The following is a 24,069-nucleotide window of genomic DNA, read 5'->3' as shown; positions in this document are numbered from 1 at the left end:
TTCGTATAGAGTTCAAGGGCGATAACATCGTGACGGCGCGCCGCATGCTGTATGTGCGAGTGAAAGCGTAAAAAGGGGGAGGGGGGGAATGGGTGAGCCGAACATGGTGAATCAGTCTTGTGTGCGCAAAGGAGAAAAGCGGGGAGCAAGCGCACCGCCTTGCGTCGCGCGCGACACATCGGGGGTAAGGATGGAATGGGGGCGGAATCTAGGATTCTGTGAATCTGTGATGGCGCAACATGTTTATTTGCCTTGTTTGACGCATTATATAGAGTAACTTTTGCTTATATATGTAGATTTATTGAATATTTATACGTATATTTAAATATCTTGTTGCGAGGTTTTGTGTATACGCGCAGTGAACTTCGTTTCCAGTGACACTTTTTTGCCCTTTATCAAACTGTATTTTCGCGTTTGTATATCCCGTTGTATCTTCGCATTTCTAATGTACAAGGGCGAGTCAAATGAAAGTGAGCCTACGCTCACCGCGCAATGGTTCGGTTCATTATCTGCGAGGCCTGCGCGCAGCACACACGCATCTCTCATTTACAAAAGTGACACGCAGGTGGGAGGATAAATGTTCTTTAATGCTCTCATGCACTGGGTTGAACATGGTTGCGTGACATAATGGACACTCCATAAGTTTAACAGCATGGCGTCGCGAAGTTTTTGACCAATGAAGGTGTTTACAAAAAAGAAATTAGTCGTCGTATGGCTGCCGTGTACGTGGAACACTGCATTTCATTGGCCACTGTGAAGCGTTGGAGGAAATGGTTCAGCGAAGGATGGTAAAGTGGGAAAGACATTTCAAGACCGGGCCAAAGCCATCGTGCAATCACCCCCACACAATTTAAAAGTTTGATGAGCTGATGAGACAACAACGGAGGATAAACATCGATGATCTGGCAGACCGTGTGAACATCAGTCACGCTTCGGTTCACGCCATAATTCATGAACGCCTCGGTTATCGGCTCTTGCGTGCGCAATGCCTGTCCAAGATTTTGATCCACCGCCAGAAGACGGATAAGTTTGGCGCTGCCTTGACTCATCTGATCCGGTATCACAATGAGGATGACGGCTTCTTGTCTGCAATTGTGATCGGCGACGAACCATGGTGCCATTACTACGAGCCTGAAACACGACGGCAAAGCTTACAGTGGAAACATTCGAATTTACCACGCCCAAAGAAATCAAAGGCCGTCATTTCCGCCGGGAAGGTGTTGTTGACTTTTTTTTTTTATCGTCAGTGGTCATTACTGATAACATTTGCTAAATCTTGAGACACTATGAATTGCTTCCGATATTTTGAAACGCGGGAACCGCTGCGTGTCACAGTCAAGGACAAACGACATGGAAAATTGACGAATGGAGTCATCTTGTTCCACGACAATGCCCGTCTCCACGTCGCTGATGTGGTTAACAGAAAACTGGCAAAGTTCAAGTGTGAAACGCTGCAACATCCGCCATACAGCTCAGACCTGTCGCCTTGCGACTTCCACATTTTGGGGCAACCGAAAAAACAGCTCAAGGGAACCAGATTCGTGTCGGACGCTGACGTGAAAGAGTCAGTTACAGACTTTTTGAAGCAGCAACCCAAAGAGTTTTGGGAGACGGGAATCACGCGACTCGTTAGTCAATGGGACAAATGTCTAAATGCTCATGGAGACTACTTTTAAATACAGTACCCCGTTAGTCATATATTCGCATTGGCTCACTTTCATTTGACTCGCCCTCGTATATCTTGCAGAACTCCTGATTTTTATACGTGCTCTCTGTTGCGACTATAATTTCGGTGCAATTACTCACGATACACGACCTGTGACAGCTGCTCTTGCGTAATACATTGGAACAAATGACAGCGTCATTGGGATTTTTCACTGGCCGTTGCATATGGACAAGAATGTAAACACGGTTCTTGAATGACAAAGTTTCATTAACGTATTTGTCCTCAACTTGTTCATTTTATAGCCTGTTCATTTTTCATATCAGCGGCATGCACTGCTTTCCTGATTTCGAACTGATTTAGTTCTAAAGTTCGTGTGATATTTTCTTTACTTATTAAAGAGACAAAAAGACATGGAAGCATTGATATAAGTTATTTTGGGCGCAATTTTTGGCACATAAGAGTATGTCCTTTTATGAAAAATGCATATTTTACTTGTTTCGACAGTGCGTAGTGTTCAAGAATTCGTTTGCAGCATCTTTGGCAATGGCAATGCAATTATATTATTCATGTATTTGATGCCTCGAGAAAATTTTTAAGACGAAGCTTTAGCTCGGTGCCAACTCCGACGTGGCCCATTAAAATACATGTAAAACGCAGATAGGCTATTCTGAGATAATCCCTGAATCGCTTTTAATGAAATTTGTTGCATTTGAGAAAGAAAGTTAAATTCTATTGTCTGTTGGAAGCGGAATTTCGATTTAGGGCCTGAATCTAGTTCAAAATATTTTAAAAAATTCGAAATTCGAAAAAATAGAAGCATGACATTTACATCAAGAACAGATATCGCGGTTCTGTAAACGGCATCTATTCTAATAGCCAGAATGAATGGATTTGCTATGTCAATCTGTATCTTACGTGAATTGGTTGCGTTGTGTATAAGGGTTCTGCAAAAGCCGTATTTCCATAATACAATTTTTTTAATTCATGTGTAATATCTATATATTCCCTGTAGATGTACTATTAGATGCAATTCAAAGAATTGTGACATAATTTTTCATTGTTGAGAGACAATTTTAAACATGATAGTTTCGTTTTCTGAAAATTTGCGATTTTGGCCAATTTTTCAAAATTCGGAACCAACAATCACTAGAATTTAAGTTTTTCTTTTAAATGCAACAAACTTCGTAAAATTTGGTGCAGTGGTTGCGGGGGAAAACGAATTCCGCGTCTACATGTATTTAAATAGGAGCACGCGAGCTAAAGCTTCCTCTTAAGGAGGAGGCCAAGCTGCAACGTGAGCCCCGCCACCCCGAACGAAATTTCTGGCTACGCCGCTGATATACTGAGACACCAAGACAAAAGCGCCCCCTACAAAGTATCAACCCGACATGAGTATGCATTCAAAATTCATGACCTAAGATGAACGAGAGCGCATGTGCGACCTCAGAAAAACCAGTTCTTTGTCTGTTAATGCAATTGATGGCTTGCTAACTGAGTTACCATCGGCAATCGCTGCTGCTTCAATGATAAGTCTGGTGCATTCATTAGAATGCTAAGCTAAGATAGTGGTTTTTTGAAAAAAAGCGGGATACAGCCGCATTGTGCGCAATGAACACCTAGAAACCCTTCCCGCCCTTTGTGCACTTTATTGCTGTGTTCTTGTAACCTAACGTTGAGACATCTACCTGTCTGCCCTATATAAGATCGAGCGCATTTCAGAGGTATCTTATACACAACACCTTTCGAAGAAACTGTATACTTTTTTCTATGATTAATACTGCAAATCCAACGTTCCTTAACAACAGGATTGGTTCTGACACAAAGCTGGGCAAGTTTTTTTGGAGCCGAGAATGCAACGTCAATACCTGCTCTTTGTCTTATTTTTTAAAGTTTGCTGGATTCCATGAATGTACGGGATAACAGCTTTTTTGTTTCTTCGATCATGTACTTGAGGCTCAAAGCTGTGAGGATCGGTGCTAAACTTACTACGCAAGTTCTCCGAGACTGAGACAAGAAGGTCGCTCGGGTACCCTGCCGCCCTCAACCGAGCCATCTGCGAACTGAAACTAGGTTCTATCAAATGATAACAGGATTTCGTTAGTGCATTATGCAAACAAGCCTGAACGATACCTCTCTTAACGAGCTTTGAATGGGCAGATGCATAAAACAACAGAGGCTTGTTGGCTCGCGGCTCGTACATTTAGCATACATGTTGCCGGGTAAAAGATAACTTCAAATCTAAAAACCTGAGTGACCCATTCACCTGAAGCTCATGCGTGAGTGTGAGCATTCTTCATAAGCATTCTTCAAACAGATCTAACGTTTGACGAACAGAGGTCGCCACACAGCTGTCCTCACAATTAAACAGAACAAAAAAGTCATCGACATAACGAAATGCTTTTTCAATTTTTGTGTTGCCCATTCGTGACATGACGTTCCCGTCTAGGTACGCCAAAAATAATTCGCTCAACAAGGGAGCGATACATGACCCTATATATATCCCGCTTTTTTGAAGGAAAACATTTCCATTCCATTCGGCGAAATTTGAGTAAAGATACAGTTGAAGCAATCTTATAAAGTCTGAAACAGACACACCACATTCATTCTGGAAGGCAACGTCACCAAAACTACTAATGGCTTCTTCGACAACAACCAAGAGCGCCTGACGCGGAATAGAATAAAACAAGTCGTTTATATCTATGGACATAGCCTTAAGTGGGACGTCAGAATGTTGAGAAAGGTATTCTATAACCTCGAAAGATCCTTTAACCAGAAACGGATTATTAACATCTGGCTTCTTAGGTGACACTGAAGCCAACAGGAAAGAGAATATTGCCACGTGCCTATTTCCGAAATAATGATACGGAAGGGCGTTCCTGGCTTGTGGGTTTTCGCCGAGAAAAACATCTGAAGGGCCAATTCTTCCTTGCTGTCTACAGATTGTGCAAGAGTGCCTAGATTCAATTCCAATAATATGCGTTTTGCCTGCGATTTTACCCTCCTCAGATCAACACCAGTTCGCTTAATAAAGACAGAATCAATGAAAGCTTTCGCTTTTTCCAAGAAATTGTATCTAGTTGTGACGAAAAACCCACCTTCTTTGTCAGCTGCTGCAAGACAAAGACTATTGTCCGTGAGGTAGGAAAACACCCTTTCAACAGGAATAGCGCTTTTACGAGTAGAGTACGACCGGAGCGACCGGTCGGGTTGATGCTGTGTAAGGGGCGCTTTTGTCTTGGTGTCTCAGTATATATATGTTTGTTTCTCAAAATAAAAACCAGTTGGAAGTCAGCGCTTGTCTTCGTCGTCCTTTTTTGTCCCTCGTCTATGTATGCGCTGTAAGTGACGATTGATACCATGGAATACCAACTAGCCCGTACCCAAACCTTGCTTCATTAATAAGCAAACTCAGTAACTCACTCAACATTAATAAACACGAAGGTTTATATGCTGCCATTACCAGCACGACACATAGGCTTTAGGATTCACAGCCACTTTACTGGCACAAAAGTATTTTTTTTTCGAAAACAGACTATAGCATTTGCACGGCACGCGGCCCGAACAGTTACGAGGCACAGACCGCTCGAACATAGAAGACGTTTATTTAGGGGCGTTTGATAGCTTTCATCCCCCGAAGTGGGAGCGGAAAGAAGGAACGGAATGCGCAGAACTAGCATGACGAAGACACAACACTGCCCTCTCCTCAAAAATGGAACCGTTGCACTGGCTTGCGCTGCCTCGTTGACCGGCGCAGGACTTGCTGCGAAGCTTCGGCCGGACTCAAGGTGGTTGGGAGAGGAGGGCTGCGAGGTCGAATGCTGTCGTCCGCCATTTGGGCTGTATCTGGAGAATTAACTGGGGCGGCCGCTTCCAAGGAAGTGGTTGCATTGGTGGCCGTGCTGGGACCTGGCGTGTGGCTGGACTCTGGACTACGAGCAGTCGTATCGGCGTCCGGAAACCTTGGTGATGAATCCGAGCGGCGGCGCACCTGATCGACGTGGCACTTAACAATGGCAGTGGGAGTCTCTACGGTTACCATTCGAGCTCCGGTCACCGATTTGACACGACCAGGGATCCACTTCTCTCCCTCTCCGTAATTGCGGACGTATACGCTGCTGTCTGGCGGCAGTGTCCAGTCGTGGCTCCCCTCAGTTGGACGTGCAACAGTCACAGGGCAGCAGGTGTCTAGACGCGACCTTATTTGATACCCGAGGAGCATCTCTGAAGCAGATTTCCCAGTCTTCAGGTGTGTTCGTGTATAATTGAACAGTAGCCGTACCAGTTTCCCGTTGAGATCGCCTCCCTTTCTTTTCTGAATACTCTCCTTTATCGTTCGCACCGCTGTTTCAGCAGCTCCGTTTGACTGCGGATGAAAAGGTGCCGTGCACAGATGCGTGATGTTTTTTGCTGTAAATGTGGCAAATTCCTCACTCGTGAACTGTGTGCCGTTTGTCCGATACTATTGTACGGGGCACACGAAAACGGGCAAATATGCTCCTCAGAGCCCTTTGTGTGCGTTCCACATTTGCATACTTCATAGGAATCGCTTCTATCCATTCGGAGTGCGCGTCCACTACAACTAGGACCATCTTCCCCGTTACGGGGCCTGCGAAGTCGATATGAATCCGATACCACCGTTCTTCCGTCTTCGGCCAGTTTAGGGGAGGTGCGGCCGGTGGCATAGGTAAATTTGCAATTCAATTCCTACAGTTGGCCGCGCGCTGCTCTATGTCGCGGTCAAGTCCTGGCCACCAAAATAGGGAGCGTGTCACGGCTTTCATAGCCGATGATCCTTGGTGGTTTCGTGAAGAAGTTGCAGGAAACGCTCTCTGGCGTCACTTGGTATGGCGACGCGATTTCCACAGTATACAAGGTCGTGGGCCAAGGCAATTCTAGCCTACGCTCATAATAAGGTGCTAAATCGGGCTTTATGTTTGTCTTGCTTTTCGGCCAACCACGTAACACGTAATCTTGAACCTTACGGAATGTCGAGTCGACGGCCGTTAGGTCCTTCAGTTCACGCGTGGGGACGACACCTTCATCTAAGTTTTCGAGTGCGAGGACGTACTCCGGGGGTTCACCTTCACCTCCGTCTCCGGTGGTCTGCTGTGGTAGTCTGCTGAGGGCATCCGAGTACAGTAGTTGTTTCCCAGGAACATACTGAAGCTTGTATTTGTAGTCTCCGAGTACAGTGCCCAGCGTTGAATTCGCGCAGCCGCCATAGTCGGTGTCTGGCGGTCGGGTCTCAGCAGGCTGACGAGTGGTTGATGATCCGTAACCAACGTAAATTCACGACCTAGAAGATAGTCCCGGAATTTTGTTACACCGAAAACCAAAGCCGACGCTTCACGTTCTAATTGGGAGTAGTTCCACTCTGCTTGGATCAGTGTTCTTGAGCGAAAACCTATAGGTCTATTTACGTTGTTGATAGAGTGAAACAGAACTGCTCCGACCCTCAGTGACGACGCATTGCACTCTAGCTTGAGTTCCTTTGCAGGGTCGAAATGTACAAGAATTGGAGCATTTTTAAGACTTTCTTTGGCTGCATCGAAAGCAGCCATTTGCGGTGCGTTCCATTGCCACCGCGCGTTCTTTTCCAATAGTTGATACAGCAGTGCTAGGTACGTTGACATGTTTGGCAAAAATTTCGCGTAGAAAGTCAACATTCCGATAAATGTCCGTAGTTCGGTCACGTTCCGCGGATAAGGTGTGCGCATGATAGCTTCCACGTTGTTTTCTATTGGATGAAGGCCCTCGCCGTCAATGCGATGTCCGAGGTATATAACTGCCGGTTGTCGAAATTTACATTTGTCATACCGTAACTTAACCCCATGATCCCGAAAACGCTCTAAGACGACTTTCAATCCCTCTCCATTATCGCCTTTCTTCTCGGACACGACTACATCAAGATAGGCTTGAACGCCGGGTAAGCCACTGATAATCGTGTCGATTTTTCTCTGGAAGATCGACGGTGCAGACGATATTCCGAACGGAAGCCAATTATAGCAAAATAAGTCTTTGTGCGTATTGATTACGCAAAGTTTGCGTGCGGCTTCGTCTAGAGGCACCTGACTGTAAGCGTCGCCCAAGTCGAGGGTGCTGAAATATTCACCGCCACTTAAAGCTGTGAACATATCCTGGATTACAGGAATAGGATACTGTTCGACTGCGCCAACCGGGTTCAATGTAACTTTAAAATCGCCACAAATCCACACCGAGCCATCTTTTGTTTAACACCGGTACTATGGGCGTTGCCCAATCCGAATGGCTGATTGGCGATAAGATGACAAGGGAAACGAGTCGGTCCAGCTCTAAAGCTATCCTTGTCACGTAGAGCATATGGAAGAGATCTCGCCTTACAAAACTTTGGTATTGCTCCATCTTTGAGGTGCAGGCTTGCTGGAGGACCCTTCATTAGACCGAGTTTCGTGGTAAAGATGTTCTGGTAGTCTGTGAAAATGGCCTTGACCTTGCAGGTGTCCATTTCGCTTGTTTCTGTGGCTTCGCAGGCCGACGTCACATGTAGCACCGGAGCGCCAGCGTTGTCCAGCAGCGTCAGCAGGTCCCTTCCGCATAGGCTTGGCCCTTCGCAGTTGAGCACTGTGAGGGGACAGTCCACGAGCACGTCTTTGAAGCCCACACGTAAGGTCAGGTCGCCCAGCACCGGTAACCGCCCTGCGTAGCAAGACAACTTCACATGCGACGGCTTCAAGGCAGGCCAATGGTTTCGATTCTTCATGTACAGATCCCGAGAAATGACACATACTGGCGACCCGGCGTCGACTTCCATGGCTACTTGAATGCCGCCCCGTATAAGTGAGCGGCGGATTGGCGGCTCGAGAAAATTTTTACGCTCCAAAAGCAATTTCTAAAGGTGAACTTTGTCACTGCCATCGTCCATTGGCGTTGTTTCCGTTATAGCCAGTACATTTGCGTGCATCGCTCTGGCAGCTAACCTTCCGCGGTTAGGGTGGCTTTCACATTTATTAGCAAGGTGTCCCCGCCGCCCACAGCGATAGCAACGTGCATTTGCCCATCCGCAACTGACATCATCGTGTGTTTAGCTGCCGCACCTTCCGCATTCTAGATGTTCTTCAGCGTTTCTGTTTTCCCCGGAGGGTGTTTTTCGAGCCGCCTGCAATTTAAATAGAGCCTTTGGCTCGGATGACATTTTCATAGCATCATTCTCGGCAGTTTGAGTTGAAATTGCGAGCGCTTCAGCCTCCGCTAGCGTGAGGTCGGCCTTTGCAAGTAATTGCTTCTGTAGGGCGCTTGACCGCACACCGCACACAATACGATCCCTGAACATCCGCTCCAGGGCGTTGCCAAAATTGCAGTTATCGGCTATGCGGCGTATTTCCACTAGAAACTGCGTGACAGATTCCCCTTCCATCTGGCAGCGATTAAAAAACTTGAAACTTTCCGTTATTTCATGTCGCTTCGGATCATAGTACTCGTTTAGCACCTCGACAACTTGCTCGAAGCTCAACGCGTTTGGGGCTCGCGGTGGGAACTTGCCGGCTAATACTTGCACGGTTTGCGTGCTCAATGCTGCCACGAGAAGTGCTCTCTTTTTGGCTGAATCAGTGATTCCGTTAGCTTCAAAGTAGGCATCTGCCTTAATGAGATACGGCTTCCGCTTATCTGTATTTTCGTTGAATGCAGGGAGCATATGATGAGCCATGCTTGTCGTCGGCGAGGCTGCCTTCGCGGTCGCCGATTCCGGGTCTTCTTTCACCGAATGGGGGGAACCCTGGCTCGTCGCCACTGTAGCATTTCCACGGCACGCGGCCCGAACAGTTACGAGGCACAGAGCGCTCGAACATAGAAGACGTTTATTTAGGGGAGTGTGATAGCTTTTATCCCCTGAAGGGGGAAGGGAAGTGGGAGCGGAAAGAAGGAACGGAAGTATACTGCGCATGCGCAGAACTAGCATGACGAAGACACAACACAGACCTTACTTCCAATATAATTTTACCGTGCTCGTTACAATGCTACTCACCATCAACATGGGTTCCTTCGTGTAAGCACCAACCGCAACCAAAGTATCTGTTATGCTGTACCATATTATGCATCAATGCTCTGGCAGGGGCATCAGCACAGCAGCTGAAGCAGCAAATCTGCAAAATGAAGATAATCATCACACATTCAGTTACATGTGAGGTATATCACAATGCTACATGTTGCTGCATATACACATTATTTTTACTTGTCTGACATGAACGTGAGCTGACATAAGAAAATCTCCACAGCCGTCTTCCCCATTAAAGTAACGTAATTTGAGAGTGTATTTGGACATAGAAAGAGGCCTTTGTCATTACCATATTCCCGCTACATGGCAGCTGTGAGTGAACATTCATTTACTGGTATGCACACAATTACCCATCTTCTTTTGTTTCTTCTCCACATGTAGGGTAGAGAATAAGGTGAGAAGTACCTTGATTTACATCCCCGCCTTTCTTTCTTGTTTATTTTCACTACGTGGTATTTTTCACGGTATATATACCTACCTTTAGTCAACTGCAGTTTTATCTAATGTTGCACCTTATGCTTGCTACATGCAGCTGCACTATAATTTATGCGCTAGGAAAGTGTGAGAGTGCGTTGCCAAACAAGGTTAATTTGTACATCCTTCTGAAACCCTGAAAAACCATGCATTAATCTTGGCAGGGCACAGAATGTTAACAATTAAACTGACTTTTTCCCACACTGACTGCCTCACATAAAAAAAAACTGACATTGTTATTTACCTGTGACTGAATGATGGTCGTACCAGCCTTCTAGGTGAAACCATGAGGTTCACATTCTCTTATTTGCAGCACAAATCTGTTGAGCAGCAAAGTTATGTCCGGGTGCGTTTGCCCGTACCAAAGCATTACCACTAGCACATTTTTGTGACGGAGATGTAGTGGCCGTTCGTTTATCATCACTTGCACTGGTCATACCGAGTACTTGGAGGACACAAACACCGGGTTGCTATCAGAACCGATAGTCAGCGTCAAGTCATGCTTGCCCAGTCTCAGCCGCAAAGCTTTATATTCACTTCCTTCAGTAATGTCTGACATCTCACCCATGACGCTCTGCCGACTCCTCTCTATGCCTTTCAGCCGCTCGAAGATGGCAGAAGAAATATTCTTCGCTCCAAGGAATGATGAAAGCTGCTGCTGAGTTGGCAAGCTCAAGAAAAAGTGTGCATCAAGCAGCATTTTCTGCCCACTGCACTCCTTACTGCAGCTCGGACAGACGCCCTCAACTGCGATCCTTTCGCGAAGGTTGCCGGATGTTTCAGCAAGAAGTCTCATGCACTCCTTGCAGTAGAAGAGAAATTTCGCTCCCTCTACGCTAACAGCCATGCTTTTTTTGAAGAGAAAGCTTGATGCTGGTAGATCACTTCTTTGAAGTACTTGCATTAACAACTTCTGCAGAGCTTCTGCTGCTTTCCATGATAGTCCAAACTCAATGACGAAGTTCATCACCAACACTAGTAAGTCTTCGGCACTTAGCTCGTCTGCATCCTGAACGTGGTCGGGTTCAGCAGTGTCTTCTGTGTCTGTGCCATCGCCTTGTTCATCATTTGCTCTGACACGTCATTTGCCAGGCCATCGTCGGAGTCTGCTGCCAGTTCGGCAGACGCTGCGTCGGTAGACGCGGAGACAGATGACTGAGCTTGAAGCAATCTCCTTTCTGTCGCTTCAGGAAAGTCGGATAATGTCCTTCCTGAATCCAGGTAGCGCTTTCGCGGCCGCATTGCAGACAAAAAAAAGCTAGCACTAGGTATGTACTACAGCAATATCGACTACACGCGCCTACTTGCCGAAAATTCAGAGTACCTAGCTTGATTTCGGATTGGGTTCAACAAGCGACAGGCTCTGGCAGGCTGTCTGGAACAAATAAATGGCTCTGCCCTTTTGAAAAAAAAAAAAAAAAAGCAGAGCCCTCGCGTTCTTTATATGCCAATAGGTGACCTAATATTTAAGTTATTGCTTGGACAGCTAAACTTGGAGTTAAAAATATTGACGTATAATGTGCGTTTGTTTATCTTGTACCACTTTGCCATGTTTAGCCAAGTTTTTGTTTGAGGTGGCAACGATGTTATAAATTACGTCCATCATGCCCCAGCATTCTCAGATATATGCGTATTTGTTCGTCACCGTGTTCGCGTGCTTCAACTTAGCTTCACGGTACGTTTCCTGCTTGTACCTCGGCCTTCTGACAACGGCGGCTGCGTTATACCAATCCCATAACGAACTCTTTTGTGATCAGCGTCATCGACTAGCATGTTCGCGCTGTGGACGATGACTACGATTCAAAATTCCACGTGGTGCACGCCAACAATATCGACAACTTAAAGCAGACCGTGCCGACGTTTTTGACAAGGTTTATAACGTCTTCTGGGTTGACCCCAGTGCTAGCCTTTCCTCCTTCCACACAAGACCCACTTCTCTCTCTCTCCCAATGAGGATGGGGAAGGCACGGAAAATTACGATGCTCACAGTTTGATGATGGCCGGTAAGCTGTTCGTCCACAAGGCGCGTACTGGCACATTACGCCTATGTTCTGTTAACAGTGTACCAGTTTCTCTGGTTGTATATGTACTGCGCAGTTACTGCTGCCTTAGTTGCATTGAAATGGTTGGCTTGCCAAGATCATGACAGCTGCAGTGCGTGTGTGTAAGCTTCACGCGTTTACTAACAATAGGTGCCGTATAATTCTAGTATAGGTAAACGGCGCCATTGATTACTTTTCATCTGTAAAGACTATATTGCCTCCTTCAAGATGAATTACACAGTATTTTTGTATATCGCAAGTGGCATAGAACACAATTCATCCTTCGAACAGGTATGCTAGAAGACATTACTTGCACAGTAAACCGAAATGCATAATCAACTAATCACATCATCACTAATAAGCTTTCTTAAGGGGTGTCGCCAAATGCATTGACGGTATTTTTGCGTTTCAATGCACAAAAGAGCATTTCTTACAAAAGTAAGTGGTACAACAGTGCATTTTCCCGCAAGTTTGAAGGCGTTTATCACAGCACTAGTTTATACTGATATCCAAAGTAGTTGAATATGGGCGGGCCATGGTTTAGAGGCAACAACAAGTCTTGATAACTCCCTAGCTGTAATTCGCAAATTGAAATACGTGCTAAAGCTACTGAAGGTTAATCGGCGATATGACATTGTCGATTATGCACTTCAGTTGCGCGAGTACTGTTTGCCTGTTTGAGTAATTTGCGTCAAAATAGAATTTTGCAACCTGCTAGACGCGGTTTTAAATATTTTTGTGTAACTCAGCTTTGGAATGTAGTACACCATAAATAAAGCATCATGACGAATGTAACTGCACCGGCCACCTGCCTATTCGTTTGCAGAAAAACGTGAGGAGCTGGAGCCCATGATGGCACCTAAGAGAGTTCATATTGCGAGCCTCAAGCTCATCAAGCAAGTTGGTGCCTCGGATGAGGCTAAGGAAAGTAAAAGGGAAAAGCTGGAATCTATTCACGCTGTAACTACATGAAGCTGGCATGCTGTCAGCAGGGAATTTTTTTGGTTGACCTATCGGAAATCTTGTACTCTGCGTTGTTTCAACTAGGCATCTCCGAAGCACAAGCAAAATAAGGACAGCAAAAATGCGCAGCATAATGAAATACTGGCGAAGCATTTGCAAGATGCACACAAGAGTGCAAAAGCCAAATCCAACCATCAGAACCCAGTAAGCCGTGATTCTTGAGTTAATAAATGAAAGTATAGATTTACATTGCAGGAAGTGTAACATGTAACGAATGAGTGTTGGTTTACATTGCAGGAAGTGTAACATGTTGAATGTTTTTGGTTAATTTCCAGGGCACGAAATGACGCATTTTGGAAACTAGTTCTTCAGATGATGACTCGTTGTGCCTGGCTTCAGAACTGAACTAGTGGGAGAAGGCCGAAAAAAATATGCCAACAAAGAAAAGGCCTTGAAGCTTGAAAAATAAAATGACTTTTAATGCAACAGATGGCATCACTGCAGCGCTGCTTTGAGGCAAAAACATTTAAGTGTAAGTAGTTACAAGCTGCCACACAAATATTTTAAGCACACAGATTGTTTAGCCTACTAATTTTCTTTCCAAAGAGCGTTTCAGTAAGAATCTATCACGTGACAGTTATTGTAGCTGAAAAGTGATTTCTAGAATTAATGTTAATGCTGAGATCATAGCTTTGAAGTGAGCATTAACATTAATTTTAGAACATAAGGAAGATTTGGCACACACAAGTAAAGATGGCTCTTCTCTGCCTCTGTGTGACAGACCATCTTTATGTTAAACATCGCGATAATATTTAGAGTTGTTTGGTATATATATTCTTAATAAACTGCAAATGACCTACTGGGATAGTTGTCATGTCTGGATTGCCTCCTTTTTAGTGGAAATCTGCAGCACAGATGAAGGTGCAATAGCCAGCATGTTTCACATAGACGGAACAGATATTTTGCTTAGTGACAATGAACTTTGTAAGTTTTCATCATATTTCAGTGTATATTGTAAAAAGCAGGCCATCCATGGCATGTTCGAACAAAAAATTACAGAATGAAGCATGCCGAGGAAATACTGCGTGAATGTATTTTCAGCACTCTATGCATGTGCAAAGCCTCAGCTGTTATGCAGCGCTATAATGCAAAAAATGCTCATTCAAAGAGACTATGTGCTAATGTTTTAATGTCACCATTATTGCTCCTGATAATGCTTTGTGTCTTGTGGAGAAAATTATGAAAAGAAATGTAGAAAAAATGGCTACTGAAACTGGAGTTGTAGGCTAAGTAATGCTAGAGTATGTGCAATTGCCTACTGGTGACGCTGCGGACACTTGTGACTTTCCAGCATCCTTCCTTGTGGCACATCCAGGAGCGCACCTGTGCTGTTACAAATATGTTGCTTATTATGACCTATTTGTTTAACTGAAATATTAGCACTGTTTTAAACGCGCGTAAGGTTTTTATTTTTTCTGTGTAGTCATGCATTCTCGAAACAGATGCCGAGCGCTGAACCAAAATACTGTACTGTGCTGAGCAGTTTATACGTTTTCAATCTAGTCGCGCATCCATTTCAAAATACCATGTTTAGTCAAACAAAGATACTGTTGCAGAATTACTTGAAGACTGCACCTTTCAGATGCTTCGCTGTTCACTGCACTTCCACCGTTGCAAATTTCGGCATCGGTCATGGACAGCCAGTCTACATGTTGTAAGCGTCAAGTGGTCCTAAACGTCCACATTTTGATATGATTCTCACTGAAGTAAAGAGCTTTGCGACATCATGTTCAAGTAAATTTGTGACCTGCCGCACTGTGGATAAATGAACAGTAATGAGAAAAATATGTGTTCAGCTGTATTAGTAACATAATAATCTATGATACTAAATGAGCCACTGTTAATGTGATACAGTGAGAAGAGGCTTTGTAAACAATAAATGATTCAAAAATGAAAAACTGGTGCCGCTATTTAGGGTGCTGCGACATCATGGATTTTGTCGAATTGATTGCTTATCCCCAAAAGGAAGGGGGTCAGGTTACATCAGATTACGAAAAAAAGTGAAGGCCCATCCTAGGAAATTTTTTGAAATTTGGCTGTGCCGCAATGGCTAAATTACAATATACTTTCAAATTTTTAATGTCACATTTTGGAGTTGAGATTTTTACACAAAGATAAAGAAGCTGACCTTCAGTTTCTCAAATAATTATCTTTCCACTAAATTAATAGAAATGAGAGTGCACTTATACCAGAATCACCTTCTTTGGTTAGCCTCTTTAGGGTCTGCTTAAGCTGCTAGTAATCTACCCCGAACTTCTTTCAGGCTGCGAACTTATTGCTGCTGCTGCTGCTGCTGCTGCAAGTCAGCTGCAAGTGCCACCCTGTGTTGAGATCAGTATGAAGTCCACTGCTTGTAAGTAGTAGCTGATTATAAATTTTTATGATGTTCAATGAAATGAAGGCTCTGACATAGCATTAGGTCGATCTCTACCATGTCATTGCCTGTTATCTGTGATATCATGAGAATGTAAGATACCTCTGCAGTCTACTGCTCAGTTATTTATGACACTTAAGTTGTAGAACTGTTAAGGAACTTTATTGAGGAAGTAAGATTAAAAATCAATTGAAACAAGCTATGGCTAAAATCTGTTTCACTGGACTAAAAGGTAAATAAACAGTGGTATTATTGAGCTTGTTGAAGAAGCGCAGCACGTACATTAAGATTTCATGTTTCTCTGCCCCGATACAAAATTAACAAATAAAGCAAGAACTGCTATACTGGCATATATAGTGAACTACAGTGCAAATATGGCATAAAACTTAATAAAATCTCAAAAAAGTGCAGCAAAACACATTCTGAGAATGAAATCAGTGCTTATGCTTTTCCTGAATTTTGGCTATGAACGAACCAGTCGAACTGCTTGTCTATCAAAATGAAAATAGATTACAGGCGTGCAAGCATAATTGCACTTATAGCGCAGTAATCCCCGTTTTACAAGATGAACTCTCTGGTCAAAATGCTCTTATAACATCAGGCACTAAAACACTTAAGCTCAGTTTTTATGTTCGTTGTGGGACAGGGTTGATGGTTGTGTACTTGTCATTGATTTATGTTGTCTTAATACTTGGAGTACGACAAGATCACTTGTGTGAAAAGCCAGAATTAGAATGTGCCACTTCAGACTCATATTATACAGCTTTGTGAGCTAATGAAAGGCAGTACAGACACATCACCTAATAGTATAATAATTGAAACTGCAAAATATATTTGTATGTAAAGAAATTAATAGTATGTTTGCCAAACGAAAAAAAAAATATTTCCAATGTGCCTGACTGCTTCAGTGCATGCCATGATAAGGAAAAAATACAGGCCTAACTGAAACATCACTGGTGGCTTTACTATATTTACTATGTTGTATATAGAAATGTATCTTTAAGCAGTGCCCTTGGTTGATATGTTTCCATTGCTCTCTTTAGGCTTGGGACAGGAATTTTCACACAGGGCTGATGGATCTGTAAGTGCAAATCTGAGTTCTTTTATTTCAATTGCCTATATGCAACTGTTAAGCGCTGTTTCTATGTTACTTTTTGAACAAGCTCCACTCCAAACTTCTGTCTGTTGCCGGTTGACGATACTTGCACGTTTTAGTTGTCTCCATGTGTGCTCAAAAATGTAGTAGCAAAAGTGGCTGACGGCAGTGTTTGTGATAATATTATTTAACAGCATTATGAATGCGGTTAAAATTCAAGGACCTCAACGTACAATTTTCTCGTTTCAGGGTTTATTGAAATATACTTTTGAAAGGATTGTGAACGGAAGAACACTGCCTTTAAGTCATTATATATTCATTTTCACTATTCACAGTTCCATCTTGCAAAAGGGGTAATTCTGACTGCAGCGTAAGCTAAAAGATTTTAAGAAATAAAAAGGCAACGCTGGTTGTCAAGGACACTGCTCAAGCGATTTGGACCTCTAGTGTTCTTGCCGCGCAAAGTGTCAGCGACAATGATGCACCAAAATTGAGAGTGCTTGGTGAAACGCCCAAGCAGCCCCTGACTCCAGAAAAAGTGGACGTCATTTCAGGTAAATAGGAATTTTCCCTTTATGCATCCAGCAAACTATAGCTAGCTAGTCCAAGAGGGCAGCATTAAACACATTGACAATATTTCCTCTTTGTTTGCAAACTTTATATTGGTTTGATGACTGCCTTGCAGCACTATTGGTTGAACATAGCGTGCGGAAAAGTTTATGAACGGAAGTTCTTAAAGTGGTAGTAACAACTGTGGGCGCCACTTTTTCTGCACCACTGGTGTGTCAACTTTTATGAAGAAATGACTGTCGCAGACCTGATGCAGTATGCACACATTATTTTTACCCATATGTTCGTAATATTTTGCTTTCCAGCTACACTACAGCATTGGGGAAAGATTCGTTAAGTGGATGTGACCGGATCGCTATATGCTGTACCTAGGCTCCTGGTAGAAAAATGCAAGATTGTAGGAAATACCTGGAGAAACAACCGGTCATAGTCAACGACTGGATCACTATGTAGGTAACACATCAAATAAACATACGATGAGTATCCAGGCTTGTCTTTCTTGCACTGGAGCCCCAGGAAAAAACGGCACCATCAGGTCATTTTTACTGAGACCAGTTCAGACCGCTCTAGCAGATGGTTTCTGTACCAGGGACCCACTTGTGCCAACTGGTACCAACAGGGAACTGCTCCCAACTGGCAACTGGTCCCAACTAGGACCCACTGGTAACTGGTCCCCACTGGGAATCGTGCCATAAAACACTTGAACTGGTCCCATTTTTCAGTTGCAATATTTTCACATGGGTTACTCTGCTTTGAACACACTGTTCTAGACCTGCATAGTCAGAACAATCGTACAAGCAACACAGCGAATTGGGTGAGTTGGTAAGTTAACATTCTTGGCAGCACGACACAGACGTGTAATTTATTCTTTGTCTCGCGTCTGTGTCGCGCTGTACATATACACCAAAAATCGTACCAGTGAACAACCTTTCATGGCGGGGCTACGCATTTCAGCGTGTACAGGAGTCTTACTCGAGATAAATGTTGCTTTACGTGTAAATAAGGCGAACGCACCTCGCATATCCTGGTCCCTTTCGGAGCCGGCCGGTCTCAGCCCATACGCAGTAGCCATACTCCAGCGCACGTCTGCCCGTCGTCACGGCACCGTGCAAAAAACTTTGCCGTCTTTCATGTAGTTTTTGCAGTTTGGTGCGCTGCACCCCGTCATACACGAATACAAGTGTCAATATGATGTGCTTAGCATCACTTCAGCAAAGTCCTTAACTTAATATCGCCGAATACCGTACGTGCCACCCGGAGCCGGTGAATGCAACGCACGGTCCACGGTCCGCTATTTGCAATGTCGGTGCCACTGACGGAAACGAGTCGGCGTCGCGCCAGTAAAGTTGGCTTCGCAGCGTCTCAGTTGAACATTTGATGTAATTTTGTAACACGGGATAGTGCTAGGCGAATAGCGGTGCGAGCGGCGCCGGAAAAGTTATGCGTAACTCTGCTACCTGCTGGAGCATATACATGAACTCGATGTTCCTCGATGTTATAGGAAAAGTGGGTAGAGATTGAGGAGCAGTTAAATAGAGAACAAATAGGGGTGTATGCGGTTACAGAAACGCAACTTAGAGACTCGGAAGAGCCGCCAGTTATTGAAAATTATACTTAAGAAGGGTGGAATAGAACTAACTCGAAAAAAAAAGGAGCGGGAGTCGGAATCCTCAGCTGTCAGGGAGCCAAATAGAAAAGAGTAAATTCAGAATGTCAAGCGCATCTTTGGTTAGCAGGTACAATGAGCGGAAAGAAAACTTGACTGGGCATAGCGTATTTGTGCACCGGCAATAATTGCAAAGGAAAGAACTAAGAGTTAATGTAATGCCTAAGTGCTGATGTTAAGGGTTTCAGGAATGACGCCGAAATTATCCTATTACGTGACATGAACGCCCAAATACAGGATCTAGATGACTATAATGATAGCAACGGGAAGTCGATGCTAGATCCTTGTCAGCAACTTAACCTTGTTATCTTAAATACAGGGCCTAAGTGTGAAGGCCAGATCATGGGTGAAGTGGGGAACCGGTAATCGACCATTGATTACTGCCCGATTACAGAAGGATTTCGTGATAAGTTGAGAGAAATGGTCATTGACGAGGAAGGGTATAGCAGCATAGGGAGTCACCATAAACGCATCATTTTGAAAAGGGGATATGTAGTTGGGACAGAGATCAAGGGGTGCGAAAGGGACAGTCCTAATTTGAACACTGAACACATAACAAATATAGTCACGAGTCGCGGAAGAACTTTCCAAATGGCGAAGCAAAGAGTGGGAATATGGTGAGCTTCTAATGTAATAACGACAGAAACACGGAAATAGAAGCAACTTGTTCGTTGAACAGGCAAAAAAAGAAACCGAAAAGCTGGTGGAATAGGGACATACGAAAAGGGATCACCGAACGACCGAAAGCATCCCGAGAGCACAGGCAGGCAAAAAAACGCACGTGCCGCAGGATGAAATAGCTAGAAAATGGGAAATATACTGGGAGAAAAAACATCTATGATTCAAATACTGGTGCAAGCAAAGAGAAAAGGTGAAAGGAAGTGTTGGTTGTCAGAAATATGTGATAAAAAGAAGGCCGTACCTAGAATATTTTGGAACCCCATAAAATTTTTAGACAGGTAGCCTGGAACAATACAACAACACCTCATTCATATTTAAAACAGCGCCAAAAAACACGGACAAGGGAGGACACAGGACGAGCGCTGACTGCCAACAACACCTTTATTGGAGCCTGCGCAAATATATACATTTTGCAACAGGCATAAAGAGAGTGAAAGAAGGGGAGGGGAAGGCGAGTCATCGTCGTTCAACTACTGCTGTATATAACTGTATATATTTGCGCAGGCTCCAATAAAGGTGTTGTTGGCAGTCAGCGCTCGTCCTATGTCCTCCCTTGTCCGTGTTTTTTGGCGCTGTTTTAAATATGAATGATCCGTACCAACTAGCTCGCACCCAAACCCTTCTGAAACAACACCTCGTAGACGAAGGTGGAAACAAACTGGAAGCTATTGCGACTCGGATCGTAGACGAGAGGCAGACTCTTGCAGTAGGCGAAGAGGAGATGAAAAGCTTTATACAATATGTACATATAGCAGGTAATAGCGTACAATTAACGTTGCCGAAGAACGCACCAGGTCGACGGGGCGGCTAGAGGCGACTCTCTCTCTAACAATGGGCTGGCTCAGCCTTAAATCCTTTGGAGTGTCCCATCGTTTGCGGGACGAGGCAGGAGCGGTGCTGACATCAACCGCGTCGCTTCCTCTTTCGTCGAAAGAGAAGCCCAAGCTGCAGAAAACCGGTCTCCACGGCAGGGGTCAGCAGTTTGGTGGAATTCTGAACGCTGCCAGTGGATTCGTCGTGGGGCTGTGTGCCCCCGGACTCCTCAGTTCAACCTACGGAAAGGGTTCGGCAGTTTTCTGTAACGTTGCAGCTTGTCACCAAGGGTAACCACTTCAGAAGAACGAGGTGGGAAGGGGGAAGTGCCCGGTACCTCGATGTAGGCACGCAGGGTGGCACAACAAAGGGTACGCGGCATTAAATTACACCCGAAAAATAACAGCCGAATCATTCCGAGCCAATGGTGAGGTTTCATTTGAATAATAAAGAGCATGAAAGAGAACCAGAGGGAAAAGGAGCTGGTGCTGACAAAACTCAACAGGAAGAAAGGCGAAGAGAAAATAGCTAAGCGCACTGCCATAGGGCTAGACGAGGTTCCCGTTAGGCTGATTAATAAACTAGGACCAATAAGTAAGGAGGCTCTGTTGAAAGCAGTAGAAGAAAGTCTAAAAGATGGACGAATACCAGACAGTCGGCGAGAATGTAGAAAGAATTTATTTATAAAGGTAAGGGGGACTAAGATAGAATTCGCTCGTATAGACCGTTGACAATTACATCGGTAACATACAGGTTAGCAATGTAAGCAATTAAGTTAGAGCTGCAAGCATGGGCAAAAAATAATGGCATTTTGGGAGAACTTCAGAATGGCTCCAGAATAGGTAGGCGTTTTGATGATAAATTATGTGTCCGTACTCAGTGTAATCAAATGTCAAGAGTGGAATGGAGACCGTCATGTGTGGCCTTTTTAGACATTACAGGAGCGTATGACAATGTAGACCGCAACATTTTGCGGGACATTCTGGAAGGGGAAGGCTTAGGGGACAATTGTCTACAGCTTTTCAGAGAGATTTATCTAGAAAATGACGTTTGCGTTGAATGGGAAGGGTTGAGTAGCGAGGAGAAAGTTGATATCAACAAGGAACTCAGGCAGGGATGCCCTTTGTCCCCACTGCTGTTTATGGTGTACATGGTGAGGATGGAAATGGCGATAGAAGGAAGTAATATCGGGTTTAATCTCTCGTATAAACAGGCGGGTACATTATTGAAGCAGCAGCTTCCAGGTTTGTTTTATGCGGACGACATTGTGTTGCTAGATAACAAGCAAAGTAATATTGTCACGTGGTGGTGACGTTGAAAAACGCAGTAGCAATACTGTGAAGGACAAAACTAACTTTTATTGGGCGAACCTGTGCCCACAAAAACAGGCTACACTTATAGCACAACGATAGCGGCGAATTAACACGGTCGGCGATCGTCGAAAATCTGATGAGCGGGTCAAGCGCGTCGGCCTTTATACAGCAGTCGTCGAATGTTCCAGACTAATCGTTGGGACCCACGTGCCTTCCACAAAGTTCTACACCATTCGCGTCACGCGATGAAATCAGATAACGCAAGGTTTGGCGACAACAGCCAGCGGATAGAAGCATCGATAACTTTCCAGAAACTTCGGATACAACAGGCGCGTCCCACGCTGTGCGATAACATTTGTTAGGCGGCGAAACGTGGTCGCCCGATAGAGATAAGTACACGTGTCATTACCCCCCTCTTCAAAAGCATCGTCCCGATGCTACAAATATAAGAGAGCGAAACACAAAAGGGCACTTATTAAACAAAAGAAAACAACGAAAAGAAACAAAGTCCAAAGGTCAGTTACGCGAAGTCCCAAGTTCATTAACGCTGGTAGTACGGCTTGAGTCGCACAACGTGGACTATTTCAGGTCGTGAGCGGCGCCGCTGTGATAGCGAAATGCCGTCTGGCACGACCTCATAGTCCAGTGCGCTGTTGGAATCTCAGCGCTGACGCCCGTTGTTGCAATCGGACCGCTGGCACGAGTTGTTGCAACTGGGTCGCAAGCCCCAAGGGTAGCGTTGGCCTGGCGGCGTGGGGCACAACTGGAAGCATCCGAAGGTCCCGGCAAAGCATGAGTCGACTGGTAACAGAACAACTTGTTTATTCTAGCATCGCAAAAGAGCGGGCGGTCAGGTCGACCGAAGTGGAGAGACGGGAGAGCACGTAACTCAACGGAAGAAATCGGAGCCTCTCTCTTGGCGTCCGGGGGCAGCTGCTCTTATACTCTCGGAGTTGAGGGCAAGAGGGAACGCCTCGATAGAAGCGCACGTGACTGGGCACGGACAGGCTGAGAGACACGTTGAGACGAGTGTAGTGACGCATCCGCCGGGCCGGCGCCGGTCAGACCTCCTCGCTTCACACTTGGGGAGCTCCTCTCCCCGGCTGCCGCACTTTGACAAGCGTGGGCATCAACATGCACACACACACACACGCACACTTGAAGACACGTGGCACTGAAACATGCCTGGACGCGCGTGGCGGGGAGGCGTATCGGCGGCGCTGAACGGGCCAAAATATCCGCCGCTTTGGACGAAGCCCCGGCGTCCGTTGCATCCGCGCCGGCTATACCGCGCGTCGTAGGCGAAACGTAACAGACCGCCCCGCCGGGGGAAGGAGATCCCGATGGTCAGGGGACTGCATCCGCTGTCCGGAGGGATGTCGCTCGATGATGCTCATAACCGAAGTCGGGCGTCCTTCGGCGTTTCTTGAGCGCAGCGCACAGAGAAGGCCTCGTTCTCTCGTTCAGGTTAACACAGGACACTGCAAAGTGACTTCGGGAGAGTTGACATTTTTGTTCTCGTTCCCGGCAAGCGTTAGAACTACGCCGAAACTCAACCGCTCAGTCAGCAAGCACGAAACAACCCTCACTAAGCCCTGCCAGGCTCTTTCCCATATTATACTACTGCCTAGTTTCTTACAGTAGTCTAGCAGCACTCAGAACGCGTCCACAAATTGGAAAATTGCACTAGAAAGCACGTCATCACTTTGAAACACTACACAAAAGCAATATGTTAAAAATCCTGCCTCAGGAAGAAAAACATCAGTAACAAATAACTTTGAGGCTGATTCTTACGTTAGGGGCTTCGACTTAAGCCATCGGCGTTACCGTTGAGACTCCCCTTTTTGTAACGCACCTCAAAGGAATATTGTTGCAAAGCGAGGCTCCAGCGCAGGAGGCGGCCATTTTTGGGAGAGATGGTCTGCAGCCATTGGAGAGGGCAGTGATCCGTCTCAATGATAAACCTCGAGCCGGCTAGGCAGCATGACAATTTCTGAACGGCCCACACGAGACACGCACACTCTTTCTCGGTGGCGCTGTACGCCTGCTCACGACTGGTCAGCTTACGACTAGCATACAGGACGGGGTGTTCCACTTCTCCATTTTCCCGTTGGCACAGTACAACGCCCATGCCTCGCTCACTAGCATCGCACTGAACAACGAACCCTTTTGTGTAGTCTGGCGATCGTAGCACAGGCTGGCTTGTTAGGGCGCTCTTTAGGGCGCTAAAAGCTCTTTCCTTTGTCTCGTCCCATACGACTGTTTGGGGCTCTGTTTTTCTTAGAGCATCCGTCAGGGGAGCCGCGATATCAGAGTACC

At 45.2% G+C, this 24,069-nt stretch overlaps 1 pseudogene; it reads right to left on the bottom strand.

Moving 5' to 3' along the window:
* Positions 1-5,369: 5,369 nt before the first annotated feature.
* On the bottom strand, positions 5,370-10,740 carry LOC129386107 (uncharacterized; annotated as a pseudogene).
* Between the last annotated feature and the right edge of the window lie 13,329 nt (positions 10,741-24,069).

Source organism: Dermacentor andersoni, chromosome 3, assembly GCF_023375885.2.
Source record: "Dermacentor andersoni chromosome 3, qqDerAnde1_hic_scaffold, whole genome shotgun sequence".
Taxonomy (NCBI): Eukaryota; Metazoa; Arthropoda; class Arachnida; order Ixodida; family Ixodidae; genus Dermacentor; species Dermacentor andersoni.
This window is presented reverse-complemented; position numbering and strand designations above follow the sequence as displayed.